Source organism: Lampris incognitus, chromosome 7, assembly GCF_029633865.1.
Source record: "Lampris incognitus isolate fLamInc1 chromosome 7, fLamInc1.hap2, whole genome shotgun sequence".
NCBI classification, from domain to species: Eukaryota; Metazoa; Chordata; class Actinopteri; order Lampriformes; family Lampridae; genus Lampris; species Lampris incognitus.
In genome coordinates, this window is record NC_079217.1 from 1216969 (window position 1) to 1236998 (window position 20030).

The 20030-nt window shown below is 44.3% G+C and overlaps 1 protein-coding gene across 2 annotated transcripts in view; it reads right to left on the reverse strand.

Moving 5' to 3' along the window:
* tpst1 (tyrosylprotein sulfotransferase 1) overlaps nucleotides 1-18954 on the reverse strand; it is a 79315-nt gene extending 60361 nt beyond the window's left edge. For both annotated transcript variants that reach the window (XM_056283160.1, XM_056283159.1), the window contains exon 1: nucleotides 18728-18954. The gene's annotated coding sequence lies outside the window, so the exon portion shown is untranslated. The remainder of the gene's footprint in view (nucleotides 1-18727) is intronic.
* Between the last annotated feature and the right edge of the window lie 1076 nt (nucleotides 18955-20030).

Below are 20030 nucleotides of genomic sequence, written 5' to 3' on the forward strand. Positions count from 1 at the left end.
TTTGGGAAATTTTGGATGTGTGTTTTTTGTGTTACACTGCTGTTGAGCTGGGGGAAACGAAATTTCATTTCTTGGTGTATGCAAGTACGTCTAAGAAATGACAATAAATTGTTCCCGATTCCTGAATAGACCGCCACGCCATCCGGACACCTGTCAAGTGATCAATCTTCTGTGATGCTTCCACTATCTGTGCTATTATTAACCTCTTTGAAGCATCTTATTTTAATCATCCTTTACTCATACCACCCTCTGCCTACTGCACAGCCAGTGCTTGGTATTTATTTATTTATTTTTAAGACAGGGAGCAGTATGAGTAAAAGAAGATTAGAAAACGACACTTTGAAGCAGCTAAGTTACCCTGAACAACTATCCAAACAAGCAGTACAGGAAAAAAAACTTCTCTGCTTTATTCAGAATGTGGCAGTAGAGGTTTGAGTTACGCGGATACGACATCAAGAGGAATTCAACTCGGGAAGCCTAAGTATGCCTAGACCAGCGGTCGGGAACCTATGGCTCGCGAGCCATATATGGCTCTTCCGGTGACGGCATATGGCTCCCAGACAATTTTGAGTTGAAAATTATTTTTTTTTCAAAAAAAACAGTTTGGAACTGATTTTAAAATACTTGTGATATTTCTTAATAATACTGTGTCATTTTAAAGTAAACAGAAATTAGTTTTGAAGATAAATTTCACGGGTCACGGGTCACCCGTGGGTCGGGTCGGGAACCAATGGCTCGCGAGCATGTCCGGGTCATTGTAAAGGTGAAGAAATCAATTTTATCAGATAGCCAACTAGTTTATCCGCTTCAACCCTTGTAACGGAAAAGATGGCGAAAAGAAAAAAAGACGATGATTACCGTGCATTCCAGGCTGCGTGGACAGAGGAATTTGCATTTGTGGAGAGAGCAGGATCTGCGGTATGTCTAATATGCAATGATAAAATTGCATCGATGAAACGGTCAAATATAAAGCGGCACTTCGATACGCACCATGCTTCATTTGCATCGAAATATCCAGCGGGGGACAGCAGGAAAAGGGCATGCGAGGAGCTACAGCGGAGAGTGCAGACGAGTCAGCAGCAACTACGTGTGTGGACCAAGCAAGGTGACGGGAATTCCGCTAGCTTTGCGGGGGCTTTGGCAATAGTAAGGAATGGAAAGTCATTCAAAGATGGCGAGTATGCCAAAACATTCATGCTTGATGTGGCCAATGAACTGTTTGATGACTTCCCAAATAAAGACAAGATAATCAAACGAATAAAAGACATGCCCCTGTCAGCAAGAACTGTGCACGATCGTAGCATCATGATGGCAAATCAAGTCGAGGAAACACAAATTAAGGACATAAATGCCGGGACATACTTTTCTCTCGCGTTAGATGAGTCAACAGACGTTAGCCATCTATCTCAGTGCAGTATCATTGCCAGGTATGCTGCAGGTGACACACTGCGTGAGGAAAGCTTGGCTGTTTTGCCAATGAAAGGGACAACAAGAGGAGAGGATTTATTCATGTCTTTCATGAAGTTTGCTAAAGAAAAAAAACTACCGATGGATAAACTTATTTCTGTCTGTACTGATGGTGCACCCTGTATGTTGGGGAAGAACAAAGGATTTGTAGCGCTTCTCCGTGAACATGAAAAGAGCGCCATCCTAAGTTTTCATTGCATCCTGCACCAGGAGGCGCTTTGCGCTCAGACGTGTGGCCAGGAGCTTGGTGAGGGGATGTCGCTGGTCATTCGAGTGGTCAACTTTATTGTTGCCCGAGCTTTAAATGATCGCCAGTTTAAAGCTCTGTTAGAAGAAGTTGGGAATCATTATCCCGGTCTGCTTTTACACAGCAACGTGCGTTGGTTGTCAAGGGGGAAGGTGCTCAGCCGTTTTGCAGCTTGCCTGAGTGAAATCCGGACTTTTCTTGAAATGAAAGGCGTCAAGCATCCTGAGCTAGACAACACTGACTGGCTCCTGCAGTTTCACTATCTCGTGGACATAACTGGCCATCTGAACCAGCTCAATGTGAAAATGCAAGGTATTGGAAATACAATCTCATCCCTTCAACAAGCAGTGTTTGCATTTGAAAGCAAGCTGGAAGTCTTTCTCAGGGACATTGAAACAGGTCGTCTTCTGCACTTTGAAAGACTGCAACAATTTAGAGATGCATGCTTAGCAAGTGACTCCACTCAACATCTGGATCTCCAGCAGCTAGCTGGCTTTACGTTCAATCTCCTGCAGTCATTCAAAGCACGTTTTGGAGAATTTCGTGCGCGCACTGGTCTTTTCAAGTTCATCACTCATCCACATGAGTGTGCAGTGGACAAAATCGACCTGACATGCATCCCCGGGGTCTCTATCGGAGACTTTGAGCTGGAAGTTGCTGACCTGAAGGCATCAGACATGTGGATGAGTAAGTTCAAGTCACTTAATGGAGAGTTGGAAAGTCTTGCGCGACAGCGAACAGAGATGGCGAGGGAACACAAGTGGACAGAAATGAAAAATCTTCAACCTGAAGACCAGCTGATTCTTAAAACTTGGAACGAGCTTCCTGTGACATACCACACAATGCAGCGTGTGAGTATTGCCGTATTGACCATGTTTGGCTCTACATATGCATGTGAACAGTCTTTCTTGCATATGAGGAACATTAAGACCAACCTACGCTCACGTTTAACTGATGGAAGCCTCAACGCCTGCATGAAGCTCAACCTCACCACGTATGAACCAGACTACAAGGCCATCAGCAAAACCATGCAGCACCAGAAGTCGCATTAAAAGTAAGACATATTTAATTTATTATACGTTAAAAATACTATATGGCTCTCAATGAAATATATTTAGAAATATTTGGCTTTTATGGCTCTCCCAGTCAAAAAGGTTCCCGACCCCTGGCCTAGACCAAAAGAGGCGTGCATGAAAAAGATGGAGGTGGCTGAAGGAAGTCATACTGGAAGATGGGAAGAGAGAGAAGGGACAAGTAAGGAGAGACTCCGGGGACCAGCAGTGTCCACTAAGACTAGAGTAAAAAACTAGAGTTTAAAAACAATGGTATAAGAACTATGGAGAACCTCAAACAGCACTGTTTAAGGAAGAATTAACTTCTGAGTTACATGGGCAAGGCATTTCAAAGTTAAACATGATTTAATTTTGATCGACTCAAAGTAGGCAAATTTGTCAACCTCATTTAGCTGTGTGTGTGTCTGAGTGTATATAAACTGTCACTCATCATTATTAGCAGGTGCTGTCACCATTCATCTGAGTGTGCTAACAGGAAAAACTAAGACATCACAGTGTGACGTGACCCTGCTTATGAAAGCAAGGCAATGAAGCCACGTTTTCCCAACCAATCAAATTTGATTGGCTGTTCTAACACTTATCAGCCACAGATAAAACATCCTTGGAACACAAACAAGTAAAACAAATAAACCCACACAAAAGGCGAATAGAAAGCAGTAGGAATACAAATCTTGCATAATACAAAAGTGCCAATTCATACAAAATTCAGAAAATTCAGTTTAGGACATTCAGGAAAAAAAAACATTTAGGACAGTTCACGTATCTCCTGAGGCCTTCAAGCCTGAGAAAAAATGCTTAAGACAAGGCAAGATCCTGTCATTCCCTGTTCCAGGTCTCAAAGCTTTATAATTATAGACTTGGCTACCAATTGGCTGCCAATTAGCAAATCCATTATTACAGAGTTGCAGGCAAGGCAGGGTTGCAAGGAGCTTGGAGTGTGGGATAAGAATGAGACAGAACAACAGCTCCTGTTTTTCACCTAAAGCTATGTTTAGAAATTAGGGCTGCATGATATATCCTTTCAGCACCATCACGGCGATGTGCGCTTCTCTTCCCCTGGATTGCCACCTTGTTGTGGTGCAGAAGCTTGCATGTACTCACCATCATCATCATCACTGCATATACTAATGATCCCAAGAGCTATGCTATCCCGAGCTTAGCCCCTGGTAGGGTCACCCAAGGCGGATAGGTCAAGGGGAGGTTCCAGACAAAGTGCAATCCAACAAAGACCTCAAAGGCAGAAATGGCGGAAGACAATGTCAGTGAAGGTGGATGAAGGCTGCAACAGAGGGTGGTCCCCAATCGTCTTGGTTCTCCATGCGATTGGACTCTGGCCACCCCCTGCCAAGGACCGTGTGGTGGCTGCAGGAGCATCAGCCACTCCACGTAAAAAGTTGTCATACGCAGGCGTCCTCCCAGAAGGATACCCACAAGGACCTAGAAGGAGGACAGTCATACTCGACCCCGAGTGACCGCTGATGAGGATGTACAATGTGAATGAAGTAAGGCAAATTAACTCAAACACCTCATGCTACAACTTTTTGCTGCTTGATGCGAAAAGAAAACTCGCACAGTTCTCATTTTCCATGACTATTTGCCCTTGAGGCAAATTTGTAATTTGTGATATTGGGCTATACAAATGAAATTGACTTGACTTGATTAATCTACAAGAGGAGTCTGTCTGATATAACACGATTTAGTCTGATTTGAGGGTTCTTGGATACACTGAGTTTGTTGCTAGTGAGTGACATGCAGGCTCTGCATCTACAGCAAACCACCAATCACAATAATTCTTAATCAGTTTATCAAACAACCAAAGTAGGCCCTGCTAGTTGTCAATGAAAACCTGGAAAATGAGTGAAATACAGAGAAAAACACAGAAAAGGAAGATTTAGTTGCAAAAAGACAAAAATGTCAGTTGTATGGATATTTAACATTTCAAATTATCTTTAAGATCAAGTGGGTTTTTTTCCTATTGTGCATATTTTGGAGCGTTTATTTCTGACCCGTATCAGGATTAGCGTTTGTCCGCTGTTGAGCCTTCTCTGTCTGCAGTGCACCAGGTTTGCAGTTTTCAGCTCTCATGGTAGGATGGCCACATTTTACACACTACTCATCAATCAACAAAAACCAAAATCTCTACAATTCAGCTTTTTTTATTCTTTTCTATGCAGATGCATTTCCCTACAAAATCACCCCAATCATTCTAGAATGATTAATTCTTTCCAAATAGAGCTATTCAAGTCATCTGATGGAAATTCCTGCTTTTTTTTCATATTGTAATATATATCGCAGGAAAAAAATATCGCTATGTTAAGTTATATTCCCAAAATTGTGCAGCCCTATTAGAAATGGAATCTTCCTTTAGTAATGGAGTCCTTGTTTGATAGGCAACTTAAGATAGAAATTTGAAACCATATTTCAATATTTCAACGCACTGGGGCGACCTCCAGTGCACGCTGGGGCAGTTTGCAGCTGAGTGTGAAATGGCCGGGATGAGAGTCAGCACCTCCAAGTCTGAGGCCATGCTTCTCTACCGGAAAATGGTGGATTGCTCCCTCAAGTGAAGGAGTTCATCTCGGGGTCTTGTTCACGAGTGAGGGTAGCATGGAGCGGGAGATTGACAGGCCAACTGGTGCAGCATCAGCAGTAATGCGGATGTTGTACTGGACCGTTGTGAAGAGGGAGCTGAGCCAGAAGGCAAAGCTCTCAAATTACCAGTCAGTCTTTGTTCCAACCCTCCCCTATGGTCATGAGCTTTGGGTAGTAACTGAAAGGGTAAGACGGCAGATACAAGCGGCTGAAATGAGCTTCCTCCGTGGGGTGTCTGGGCTGAGGCTTGGAGATAGGGTGAGGAGCTTGCACATCTGGAGGGAGCTCGGAGTAGAGCCGCTGCTCCTTCGAATCGAAAGGAGCCAGTTGAGGTGGTTCAGGCATCTGATTAGGAGGCCTCCTGGGCGCCTCCCTTTGGAGGTTTTCCAGGCACTGCCAACTGGGAGGAGACCCCGGGGTAGACTCGGAACTCGCTGGAGGGACTACAGGTCCAATCTGGCCTGGGAGCACCTTGGGATCCCCTAGGAGGAGCTGGAGGGTGTTGCTGGGGAGAGGGACGTCTGGAGTGCCCTACTAAGCTTGCTGCCACTGCAACCCGACCCCGGAGAAGCGGCTGAAGATTAATGAATGAATGAATGAATGAATTTCAATGTTTATGCCCAGGTCTGTGGACTACAGGCCAAATCCACATCATCTGTTCCACCTATGACATTGTATTGCCAGTCTCCTCCTGGTTTATTAGTTAGAACCAAGAAGCCAATTATTTCAACCTGCTACTACTTTCGGCTGTTCCCGTTAGGGGTCGCCATAGCGGATCATCTGCCTCCATGTCTTCCTGTCCTCTGCATCTTCCTCTGTCACACCAGCCACCCTGCATGTCCTTTCTCACCACATCCATAAACCTCCTCTTCGGCCTTCCTCTTCTCCTCTTCCCTGGCAGCTCCATATTCAGCATCCTTCTCCCAATATACTCAGCAGCTCTCCTCCACACATGTCCAAACCATCTCAATCTTGCCTCTCTTGCTTTGTCTCCAAACCGTCCAACCTGAGCTGTCCCTCTAATATACTCGTTCCTAATCCTGTCCTTCTTCGTCACTCCCAATGAAAATCTTGGCATCTTCAACTCTGCCACCTCCAGCTCCACCTCCTGTCTTTTCATCAGTGCCGCTGTCTCCAAACCATACAACATAGCTGGTCTCACAACCATCTTGTAAACTTTCCCTTTAACTCTTGCTGGTACCCTTCTGTCGCCAATCACTCCTGACACTCTTCTCCACCCACCCACTCTTCTTCTTCACCTCTCTTCTGCACTCCCAGTTACTTTGGACAGTTGACCCCAAGTATTTAAAGTCATAAATTATGATTTCAATTTTTTTTCTATTTTCAACTTTATCATCTTTTTATTATATTATTTCAATTATTTCAATTCCAATTATTTCAACCTAAACTTCTCAGTCAAGATAAAATTAATAAACTATTTTACATTGAGGCATTACAACAATTGTTATGGAAAAGTAGCAATATCTAATACTTCAGTGAGCTACAAGCGAATACTTCTACTTGCATCATTCCACCCAATAATGTACAAAATTAAAAATACATGCTAGTTGCAAAATCTGCCAACGCCATCTGTTACCCTTTTGTTTCATCTCGCCCACAAAATCTCTCACCTTCTGTGTCTTGGGAATCATATCACCATTGCAAGTATAAGGGACAGTGAGAAAGCATGTCTGGTTACCACCACCTGTACAATGTTGGTGGAAGTGCAAGTGGGGCTAGGGCCTGCTGTTTCCTGAAGTTAGTAAACTATACTCAAATAAATCACGCCATTAAACAGCAGTCGTGCTCTGTGTTGTAAGACACATGAGGGTTCACTAAAGCCCTCTGACCTCAAAGTGAGGAATATGGAAAAGTAAATATATGGCTAGGAGGAGGAATTTCAGATGTGCTGCATTGTGGTCTAAGACCTAATGGCTGAATTACAACTGTGGTTAATCCTTAGAACAGTTTCACGTTACACCTTTTATTGGGGCTGAAATAAAAGACATGTTTGTGTTAATTTAATTGAGCCACTTCTCTCCCATCACTGATATTGTATCCCTCACACAGCAAATTTCCCCATTGATCTGTTCTCCTTCTGGGGAAGGAGCGGGGGGTTAGGCTTCTCTCCACGGAGTAACGCTGAAACCAGACCACACCGACACTTAATAACAAGGGCAGCGCCACACTTTATAAAGGTCCTGATGGAAAAGATGTGAGGTGTAAGCCAACAAGAAAAAGGGTGAGACTTTTTTTTTTTGGCAATTGTCTTCCAACTTGGTCCTTTTTACTGTGATATTAAAAAGGATCAATTCTGACAATTTTTCATTAGGATGCAAGCCAGGTCAAACATGCCTCTCTGTACAATGAGTTTCAATGATCTGTGGGTAAAATATAGGCCTAACATTCAGCATTAACAAAGGCAAATCAAACTGTGAAGAATCTTATCAGCCGCTGTCAAAAGGTGATCCTAATGTGGCATCACTTCATTACTCTTGAGCTCTTATTGTGGAAGGATTCAAAACAAATATGGGGCCCTATTTACATGATCTTCAGCGCATGGTCTAAAGTGGATGGAGCAAATGCATTTAGGGAGCATCCAAATCCACTTTTGCTAGTTAAACGGTCAATAATCTGGATGTAAAGTAAGGCGTGAGGCACAGGGTGCAAAGGGGTTATACTTAGTCTCTTAATTAATCATAGGTGTGTTCTGGGCGTAACTTGAATTAAACCATCTCCCATTTCCTTTAAAAGCCATCGAAAGCACCTTGGTGTGTTGCCATTTAAATGGCAGATATGGCAAGTTGGAGAAGCGAACACTTTTCAGCTGAAGAAAAGGGATCTGCTCGAATGCCAAGTGAAAGCGAACAAGCAGGCCATCCACGTGAGCAGCAGGAATCCACCAAAGCTCCCTGTTCAACTTACTTGGTCTTATATTGACGCTGCAGAAAAGTCAATCAGTCTCTGATCCTTGGGCGCAGACTTTTGAAAAACATGGGTTGTCCCCCCCAATAAATTATTTCTAAATGAATTGTGTAATTGAAAACATGTATTTACTAGAAGCCGACCCCACTTTTGAAATAATTCACACATTAACACAACACTTTTTGAAGGTTTTGTTTAAGTCCCCCCATGAATCTTGCTCAGTGCTCTGAACTGTAAACTAAGTGGGAATTTGGGTAATAAAGTTAACTTTCACATTGAAAGGAGCCAGTTGAGGTGGTTCGGGCATCTGATTAGGATGCCTCCTGGGCGCCTCCCTTTGGAGGTTTCCCGGGCACGGCCAACTGGGAGGAGACCCCGGGGTAGACCCAGAACTCACTGGAAGGACTACATGTCCAATCTGGCCTGGGAACGCCTTTGGATCCCCCAGGAGCAGCTGGAGGGTGTCGCTGGGGAGAGGGACGCCTGGAGTGCCCTACTTAGCTTGCTGCCACCACGACCCGACCCCGGAGAAGAGGCTGAAGATTAATGAATGAATGAAGTTAACGGTTTATACTTTATCCTGATGCCTTTGCTTGCTATTGGATTACATTTCCCAGAATCCATCTCTGTAGCATGTCAGAGTTGTGTCTTCAGTGAGTTGAGTCTAGTGGCTGGTGTGACTAGTGACTGCCAAGACGAAAGGCTTTGACAAATAACTTGTAAGTAAATTCATTCAAACAAAGATGAAGTCTACCCATCGACAGAGTAAAAGGTTTTAAACGTAGCCAGACTGCTTACCGCCTCAAGTGAATTAACTTATCCCCAGCCAGATCCATATTTAACCTAGCTTACTAGGGGAGCGTGTCTATGTTCCCTCAACCCTATTTCACTTACCTAAACTTAACCTAACTGACCTTAACCTGATTTAACCTCAACCTAACTCTAACCCAATGCTTACCTTAACCTAAACTTAACTGATAGCTAACGTATTCGATAGCGAACCTACAGGGCTGAGGGAACACAGGGCTGACCCCACTAGCTAGCTAGTTTGTTAGTTAATGTTACACTGATCATACCCGTAAACTTCCAATAACAGCCTGGGTGTATATTTGTCTGAACAGCGTAGTGCGCCTGGACTTTATCAGAGACGGCCCATTCTTTGACCCAGGCATTTATATTGTAGTTTTATTAATCTACGAATTCTGAGACTCATTAAAGTCCACCTTTATCGCAATAATTCATATTTGTAAAGTAAAATATAGTGGCACTTTAGAATATTTTTTCCCATTTGTACTGAAGTACCTCTGTATGTCAAAATATAAACAATAAATACCTGAAAATTACTTGATCCATAAGTATTCATTTCATTCATCCTTCGACCGCAGTCAAGCTGGTCTGAGCTGGTCTGGTGTGGCGTGTGTCAAAAACACACATGTCTAGTGCAACACAAAGCTTCTCCCAGGCAAGTCCACCCCACCTTCTCGTGGTTCAGACTGTTATCACTAATGTGGCTCTGGCTATGGGTAAATCGCCGGCGCCCTAGAAAGTAACTGGCCCCTTGCTGCCTTGTGGGATAGGCCATTTAGCCAAAGGCTAAGGGCAGGGCAAACCCCAACAGAAAATCTCCGGAGGAGTAACCCCCCCGTAGACCAATTACTATGGCCCACTTGAACGTGGACATGTCCTGGTAATTGAGTCAAGGTTACCCCAGTTATGGGTTAAATAAAAAGCAAACTACTGCCTTGTAGACGCCCTGGGAGGGGTAAAGGCTACGGGACCAACCCAGACAGAAATTGGGTTCCGAAGGAGTTGCGACCTCGGTCTACTATCAGCAAATGACAAGCATGAATATGTATTCACCAGTTTTGTATTAATAACAAAGTAGGCTAGGTGCACTCAGTTTTCTTGAAAGGTTACACTAAATAAGTGAGCAAGGCCTATCTATGCTGATTTCAGATCTGCCCGTGTTCAATTGCATGGTTACACAATAAATATCACTGACTTTGTGGATCTCACAACTCAAAAGGCGGATCAGATCTGTCCTATCATGAAGACCAGGGAACTACCTGTTGAACTTTGAAATTAAGTTGTTAGGAGGCAACAAGCTGGAGCAAGTTATCAAAGATTTACAAAACTTTGAACCTTCCTAGGAACACTTTATACCCCACTGTAACAAAATGGGGGGGGGGGTGCACTACCATGAACAGGCTGCCCTCCCAAACTGAGCAACCACACAAAAAGGTGCAATTTTCACAGAAGCAACAAAAAGACCAGCTACAACTGTCACAAGAGTTGCACAAGTCATTGGTTGAAATGGGAAACGCTGTCTAGAGATCAACACTCTTAACAGACTCACCTGTCTGAGAAAGTGGCTAGAAGGACACTTCTGAGAAAGAACAACAGTAAGTCAGACCTAGCATTTGCTAGAAGTTATGTGACAAAATCTGAGACCTTTTAGAAGACGATTTTGTGATGTGATGAGACTGAAGTTGGACATCCAGGTGACCCCATCCTTTGCATCACGTTTGGTAGGGGCAGCATCATGCTATGGGTTGCTTTTCAGCATGGAGGACTGGAAAGCTTGTTGCCGCAAAAGGCAAGATCGATCAATCAGTCAATCAAATTACATTTTATATAGCGCTTTTCTAGCTGCAACAGCCACTCAAAGCACTTTACAAAAACATTCTGAACCATAACCTACAGTGCAAGTTAGAATTGGGGATTCTAACATTTCTATCATTTAGTGTAACAACACAGACTGGAACACTTAGTACATTCTGTCATGCAATATTACAAACTGCAACTCTTAGTACATTCTCGTTTGCAAGTGAAACTTTACAGACTGGAACTCTTTTCATACATTCTCATACCTGGGTGAATAACCATTTTCATTTTTTAAGTCCATTAACTTCTCACGGTCCACTGACTATTCCACAGTCCATAGTTTTGTTTGAAACTATGTCAAACAGTCCATACATGTGTTGATGCTGCTTTGCTTGGATGCAAGCTAACAAGTGTCTCATACCTGTGTTCAACAGCAGTTGATATAAGTATTTGCACTCATGACCACAGTCCAGGAACCTGTGCTGTGTTGGCTAGCTTCAATTAAAAATCTGTGGCAAAGCAAGGAAAGATACAACTTAGTTTGTCATCTTTTCCCAAAACCACCACGATGTCCTTGCAAAGTTTCCTTCTTCCATAGTCCATTTCAAGTCAGGCTACTCCAAACTCAGTTAATACGTGCAGAGCTAGTTTTTTTTTACTAATAATGTAGGTTTCCAAAGAATGAAGCCTTAGCTTGACGCTCCAACGACTCGCCCATATCCACCTCAGAAACAAAAACTTTAGAGCGGTCCTGTGGATGTTAACTGTTTACTTCAACACAAGAAATATTTGTTACAGATTGATTATCCATTAGCAAAAAAAGGTTAAGAGAATGAGACTGAGAGGTCAAAAAACTGTGTGGCTCCATTCTCCCGTTGCGTAACTCACCCATGATTCTTCTCCAACTCTCCTCACCAGAGTATCAAAAGACAATTAAAGGTGCGCGCAGTTACTAGGAAGTCAAGTCAATTTTATTTGTTAGCCAAATATCACAAATTACAAATTTGCCTCAAGGGGCTTTACAACAACATCCTATCCTTAGACCCTCACACATCGGATAAGGAACAAATCCATTAAATAAACCTTTCACGGAGAGAATAGGAATATACATAATAACAACATGTATGGATCAAATACAGGACATTTTTCATTCAGTAAGAGATCTGCAATTCGGGCCAAGATTTATGTTCCAACAAGAAAATGACTCAAAGCACAAAGCAAAAGCAACTAAGGAATGGCTTAAAAAAGAAGGTTCATGATCTTTGCGTAGGCCTAACTCCCATCGAAAACCTGTGACTTGAAAATTGCTGTCAACTGAAACACTCCATCTAGTTTGGCAGAACTGCAACAACTGTGGTTGGAGGAATGGGCAAAAATTCCAATATCTGACCACTGTGCAAAGCTCATACCCAAGAAAAGTCACAGCTGTATTTGCTACTACAGGCCTATGTACTGTAGGCCTGTATTTGCTACTACAGGCCTATGTACAACACAATAACTTTATTTGCTACTACAGGCCTATGTACAACACAATAACTGTGGGGTGGTGACTATTTTTGAGTACGAGAAAGGTTTTTCATTTCTGGAAAAACAAATGTTATCAATTAAAACATATATATTATGCATGTGAATCTATTGTGTTAGAGCAGGGGGAACATTATTTCAACCTAGAAAGGATGACATCAGTCATGGCAATCATCACTTATAGCAGGCCAAGGTCTAACAAGGCTGCACAGTTAATCACATATCTTTTTCAATGTTTCCAAAACAATATAACTGAATTTGACACTGTGTAATGCAAATGATAATTTCCTTTTCAATTACTTATTTACAACTTTATTTTTACTGTACCCTGCTTTAATGAGTCTCGGTAAACACTGAGTAGTGAACCATGCTACCTAAAACACATGTTCCTCCATCTATTGTTAAAATCATGCCATAATGACTCAAGCATGCAGGAACACAGCATGAAGTGGAAATTATGTTTGTAGTCATGTTCAACTTCAAGGAGTAAAATCCAAAATAGAATGATTAGCTGGCAATTCAATTTAAATCCCATATAAAGGGCCCACTGAAAATGTAGAGGAAAATCCATTCTTCACTGCGGACAAAGTCATTCTCTAGTGGCCTTTATCCAGTACAATGACTGCATAAAAGGCCAAGGTTGCTGCAATTCCCCACACTCATCTTTCTTCCCATCAAAAAAAAAAAAAAAAAAAAGGGACCACAGTTTAATAAGTTTCCCAGCTACTTTCTACAATTCATATAAATAAATAATTCATTCAACGAGACGATAGACAGCAAGTTATATTAATTACATTTTTGGGTAGGGATGCTCGATATTGGATTTTTGCAGATATTTTCGAATTAATTTTTGCCGATTGCCGATGCCAATACATAAACACACACACACACATGAAGCCCTCGTCAATCTCCTGGGCAGTGAGGCTGGACATGCTGACAGGGCTTACACTCGGTGTCCAGATATCTGTGATAAAGCGAATATGAGTGGCATCAGTGAGCAGCTTCTCTGAGTGATTGGAGACAATGCTTTGCAGTTCAGGTAAGTAACGACGGCTAGCCATAGCATACCGGGGCTCTAAGAACATCGTCAGCCTGCGGAAGCCCACATCTTCCACCACGCTGGAAGGCTGGTTATCAAGAGCAATGAATTCAATGATTTTGTTTGGGTGGTCACTACTATATTTCTTAATTTGGACAAATGACTGAGAGGCTGCTGACAGGTTTTCGCGGGCACAATTTTTTCTTGCCTGGTGTTCAGGATGACAGCTCTTAAGATGCATAATTAAATCGGTAGTGAGTGATAAAGGAGTGTGGTTTGTGGCTAAATTGTCATTGTGTCAACGTGAGATGCCATGTTTTCAGCCGAGTGCCCAGATTTATGTATTACATTTTGAATTTGGTGTCGACTGGCTAAACCACAGGCTGAACTGTGGCTAACACTATTAGTATTGTTAGAGAAGCTCTGCCAGCTGCTTGGGTAGTTAGCAGACTAACGAGCTATGCTAACAGCCAGGTGCATTCCCGTTTATACTAGAATACAGGATAAACTGTTACTAGAACTCCACTTACCGAAAGACCACGAGGCGAGTAGAGTCGCCCCCTGCTGTCCATTAGAAGGAATGGAAGTTTAAGGTACCTTCCACACTCGCTTCACTCTTCAGACCCAGAGGTTGCTGCTTGGTTGAACACCGCGGGGGGGGGGGTGCATGCACTGATGGATTTGGGTGGTGGCAGCAACCTCTCCAACGGATATCATTTTTGAAAAAATTATGAAACAGCTCACTGATGCCATTTATCGTCTGTATTAACGTCAGTTATCCCCACAGTGGTGTTGCTGAGGTGCTTGGGTTTCATATACAAGAGGAGGAGAATACTTTTTTAAGATAACTGGAACACCAAGCAGTCTGGGGTATGGCTCACTGCTCCTGAGACACAAACTGCTCCCCTGCCTGCAGGCATTATAAGACAAACTAAAGGTGAGGGCAAACACAGCCCTCCTCCTCCCACATTATCCACACAAGCTTTGTGTCAACCTTGTGTTCCTGTGTGTTTCATTTGCTTATGCACTTGTGAACATGTTTACACCTCGGAGTGAAGTGGTGATTTAAGAAAGGGTGGTGGGAGGACAGCTGCAATACTCTGACGTTACTCCGGTGAGAAAACTCCAACCTGTTGCGTCGTCCACTCAACAGTTTGGGACTCTGCTGGTGGTGACAAACAAATGTTTGCCGAATTAATTTTCAACAAAGCTTTCCTGGCCTGGACATATGCACCAAATTTTCAAATTAAATATCTGTGTGCATGCTCAATCCTTTCAATTTAAATACTTCTCCTACCTCCTTTTATTTCATCTTAATCACATGAACAAATAAAATATGAGGAAAATAAGTTTCTCAACCAGCTGCTTTATTTCGTTGGGTCAGTAACTAGCCAACAGCACAAGTGTAGGTTACACCATCAAAGTGCTATAATGACAGTACACTGGGTGGGACCGATGTCTCACATCAAAGACCAAAGAGGCTTCGAAACTGAGGTAGAATGGTCACGAGACATCAAACCCCAGTTTCAAATGTGACTCTTCTCTGACCCCGTCCTCAGGAGGCAGTGTTTTACAGAGTCTCGCTATTTATTTTGCAATAAAGCCATTTCCATTCAAAATGAAATCAATATCAATGAGGCTTGCAAGCTTCATCAAAAAGTCACCATTAACAAAAACCTCAGTGACTCAGTTTAAGCAGTGCTGCTTCTGGGGAAAAAAAAACAGTCCTCAGTCTGGCCTGAACAAAAGCCCCCAACCACATTGAGAAAGGCATCTCAAAGTGCAACTTGAGTCACGAAAACAACTGAACACTTTTCTTCAACTTTGAACTCTTGGTAAACATGAGATGTGAAAACGTGGGGCATTTCCAAGAAGTGCATGAGCCGTAGTCAGAAACCCCTCGAGCAAACACCTGAGCATGTGCTGCTGCAGTGGCCCGCACAGCTCAACGCACACCGACGGCGTATTAATGAAAGCAGGCGCTTCAGTCAGCGAGGGCAGCTCTTCAGCCACACCGGTGACAAGCCTGGCAGCTCTTCATTAGCGTCTCCTGGTGAGTAGCTGGTCCATCCCCTGCCACCTGTCCTGAACAATACCCATCGCGCACACACATCGCACAACATGAACTGTGACGACTTCAGTCTAGTAGGACTGTACTGCCGCCACCACACTGTGGAGGGAAGTTGAGACAGCTGTTGTGGAAGGGAACAAAATGAGCTCTCCAGGATTCAGGCAGTCGTCAAGTATGACCCACCCAAAGACTCATCTACTGCACGGGGCTGTGAGCAATAATTCTGGATCAATCCAGATTAAGAAGTCAAGCTCAGTGGAGGTTTTCCAAAGATCCCTTTGCAAAACTAGGTTTCGTTTGATGAAATCTATTTTTTCTCATATGGTGGGTTTAATTAAGCGCTACGCTGAGTGATGACGTCCTTTCCATTTACACTATAGGTCAATGCAAAAGGGAGTATTACAGCAAAAAGGAATTTAATGCAGACATGCAATAACTAAATCTAGAAAGACAGACAAAAGAGATGATCAATACCATACTGTCGCTCTCACACTTCAAGTCCATTCAGAACAAAAGCCATGACATTCATTTAGCTAACAGCAGGGCCCGGTTTTCCAGCCAATCGACTGTCCCTTTCTGGCCACTGGAAAAAAGGGTCACACCAGAAAAATCTATCCTGAATTACGCCAGTACCGCTGTATACTAACGCAACAAACGATTCCCCCTTACCAAGTACAAATGTATGAGGAAGACACTAGAAGAACAGCCAGTGGACTCAAACAATCCAAGGTCGCATGTACGATTTTGCAATATTTTTTTAAAGTATTTGCACACCAGGTTGTCTTTTCTATCTGCCGATTTGTGCAACTGTTACTCCACACCCCTTGCGGTGGCTACTTCCTGAACTAGTTGGCAGAGCTGCTGCTGACACAAAAACGGAGAAAAAAAACCCCACTCCCATCATCACTACACACAAGGCCATTAACTGTCCCGTTACCTTTACTACGAGGCCATGCAAGGACGAGGTGCAACACGGAACAGGAGCCCAACGAAACTTAAGACTCTTAAAACCAAGGTGTGGATTATCATATTTTTCAAGATGTTGAGATAAAGCGTAAATGCTGGAGATAATGTAAAGATGAGGTGGCATGTTTGGATGTACCTTGCTCACACAGGAAGCATTCACAATCAACTGCCCCACAATTCACCAGATGTTCACACAGACAGCTGCTGGTGGCTTTACAGAGACGAAAGCCAGTGTTTCATTCTGTTTCACTTTTAGTCTGAGTAATGGCACGGTTAACTTGGTATCCCAGCTAATTACCTGGCTGATGTATTCCTGCGTAACATAATGCAGAAATTAAAAGCAAAACATGACAAAGAAATAGCCATGAATGACTGGCAAGTAAGCTAGACACAGCGTGAGTGCTTGCTAAAGGATGGTGCTCCCTGTTTTGTGACCGAGCCTTCAAATTTTACAATTTGCGAGCATGAGAGAGATGGGGGGGGGGGGTACAAGCCGTTGCTGCCAGAATAGATTGTCTAGACATTATCTATTACCTTGTGAGACGGTGGGGATGCTCCAAGGTTGCATTTATCAAGGTGTTCTTGTGAGAGCGAAGCACGGCTAACATCGGTTTGGATGCTGTGTCACATGATGGTGCAGGGGGTCTAGTTCAATGCTCCATTTCCAGATTAATATGCAGCCATGTTAAACACTGAAAAACGTCTGGTGCGTAGTTGAAAGGGTAGTTGGGCCTGTCGGGGAGACGGCCGCCAGGTGACTACAACAACAAGGGTGAGGCAGCCGCGGCTCTTGTCAGCCAGGGAAAAAGAGGCAGCTGTGCCCGTCTGACCCCTCCGGTCCTGCAGCTGTGCAGGCCAGCCCACCGGGCCTTGCACAGAGAAAGTGGAAAGATCTGAATTGAAATGGACTTTTGTCTTTCCCACCATCACCCCCCCCCCAACCACCTGCACACAGTAGACCTCGGCACCAGCTGTCAGTCACTCTAAACTGTTTTGTCAGCTTTTATTGACTGATGTTACTCTTCATGAACGATTCTCCTGTAGGCCAGCAAACTAGGAGTCTGAACTCCGGCAGACAGCCACTCCATGCTCACCGCCATCCCGGAGCAACTCTCCGGCTGCTTGTTTGCTGGTCTACTTTTGAGGAAGGATTCATTTGAACAACTGGATATTCTGACTTGGCTCCACACAAGGAGGGACAGATTAACTGACTGCTGAGCAAACGATTGTGATGCTAATGTTTGAAAAAAAATCTCCCTCTCTCACACACACACACACACACACACATATACATACACACATATATACATACACATACACACATACATACATACACACACACACACATATACATGCATACATACATACACACACACACACACATATATACACATACACACACACATATACATGCATACATACATACACACACACATATATATATATACGTACACACATATATACATACACATACACACATACATGCATACATACATACACACACACATATACACACACACATATATACATACACATACATACACACACATACACACACATATACATACATGCATGCATACATACATACACATACGTACACACTTACAAACATATACACACACACACACGGTAATTAGCCTGTTGCATGTGCCTTGCGTAATTAGCACATAAGCGAGGCCAGCCTCTCGCCTGCTGGAGTCTCGTGTGCAGCTGGACAAGTGTGAACAGCTCATAGGACACAGCACGGGCCGGGCCGGACCGGGCCGGGCCTCCGGGACAGAAGCCTTACTGCCCTCCGTGCTGTACCGTGCCGTGCCGTGCCGTGCTTTTCATCCGCGGCAGACGCGCTGCCCTGCCGGGGACCGTGTCGCGTGACCCACACTCAATCTGTGCGACTATTTGCTCGCCACCCACGGCCTCTCGTGCCCACCACCACCACCACCACCACCAGCACCAGCAGCAGCACCAGCAGTAGTACGGCGTGACGCGCTTCGGCGCCGGGCGGGGGGGGGGGTATCGAGCTGGCCGCGGTGTACCACTCACCACAGGTACGTAGCACTTTTTAAAAATGCGTACAACGTTGTCGCATCTTGCGCAGATCGAGAGGGGGAGAGAGGGGGGGAGAGACGGGGAGAGAGGGGGGGAGAGACGGGGAGAGACGGGGGGAGAGAGAGACGGGGGGGGGGAGCGACATCACAACAACACTATATTAAACCCACCTAATTTTGCGGATACGTCACAAGGAGCGCTGACTCGCCGGTCGGTTAAGCTGTCCGGTCGGTCCAAGCCGGGCTTCGGCCCCCGGACATGTCGGTGGTCCGCTGGAAGTCCGCCCGGCGCCTCCGCCGCCTCCTCCTCGGCAGGAATCACTCGGAGGAATCGACCGACGCGTTTGTTGAGATAGTTGGGGAAAGAATGGTCCGGGACCGCCGCTCAGCCTGCTCTACGGCCCTGAGAGCCGGCGCCTCATTGGTCCGCAACTGAAGCAGGTGTTTGTGTCGGCGTCAGCGATTGGTCGCTGGTGCGTTGGGCGGGATTACAACGTTTTTAAAGCTACAGTCTTTTGGCTCTTGATGGAACGAGTGTGTTTCAGTAAGAGGCCCGAGACGGGCAGACGGGCTGCATGCACGACGCACGGCCACAGGGGGCGCTAAGTGCTGCAGGCTCCTCCGTTCCGGGTTGAAGTCATGGTGGTGGGTGGGGGGGGGTAAATCTTTTTACTTAGGTTTGAGAATTACAACAATTTCAAAAGACAATCTTTTGTCTGGTGAAACGAAACATTCCGGTGCAGTATAGCACGTGCTAACTCAATAGTGTACAGATTTAAAGTAAAGCGAATCAAAAAGAAGACTCGTCTGATAAAGCCATGCTGCGGCAAGGACCTGACGTCATGGGGAGAGCTTCTGACTGCATGGCTGAAAGAATATCAATATGCCCGTGTTTCTGATTTTTTCCTACGGTTTGCTTTGAGATCAGGTTGCTCTTCGTATCAGTAGATGAAACTCTGGTTTGTTTTTTACATCACGGACAGTTGCTTGTTTTGTGAAGTCCCGAGAAGGTGGAAATGCTTGGAGGTTGCATTTCTCAAGCAGGCCCCGTGGGTGTGGGTGGCTTAGTCACCAGGCTTTTCACTGGCTCTTGTCCATGGCGTCACTGCAACCTTCACATGCAGGGATGTTGGATACTGACATTTTCATTTGCTGTGGCAACACATTTCTCCAAGTTGGACAATAAAGTATCTATCTATCTATCTATCTATCTATCTATCTATCTATCTAAAAACGTCGGGTGTGCAGTTGAAAAGCTTGTTGATCTTGGCGGTAAAGCAGTCGCTGGGTGACTATAATAATTGTGATGCAGCAGCGGGTGTTCTTTTCAGCCAGGGAAAATGAGGGCAGCTGTGCCAGAGTCTAACCCCCTCTGCCCCTGCAGCTGTGAATGCCAGGCCACTGAGCCTTGCACAAAGTGGAAAGATCTGCATTAAAATGGACTTGAGCATTGACATTCCAATATGAATAAGAG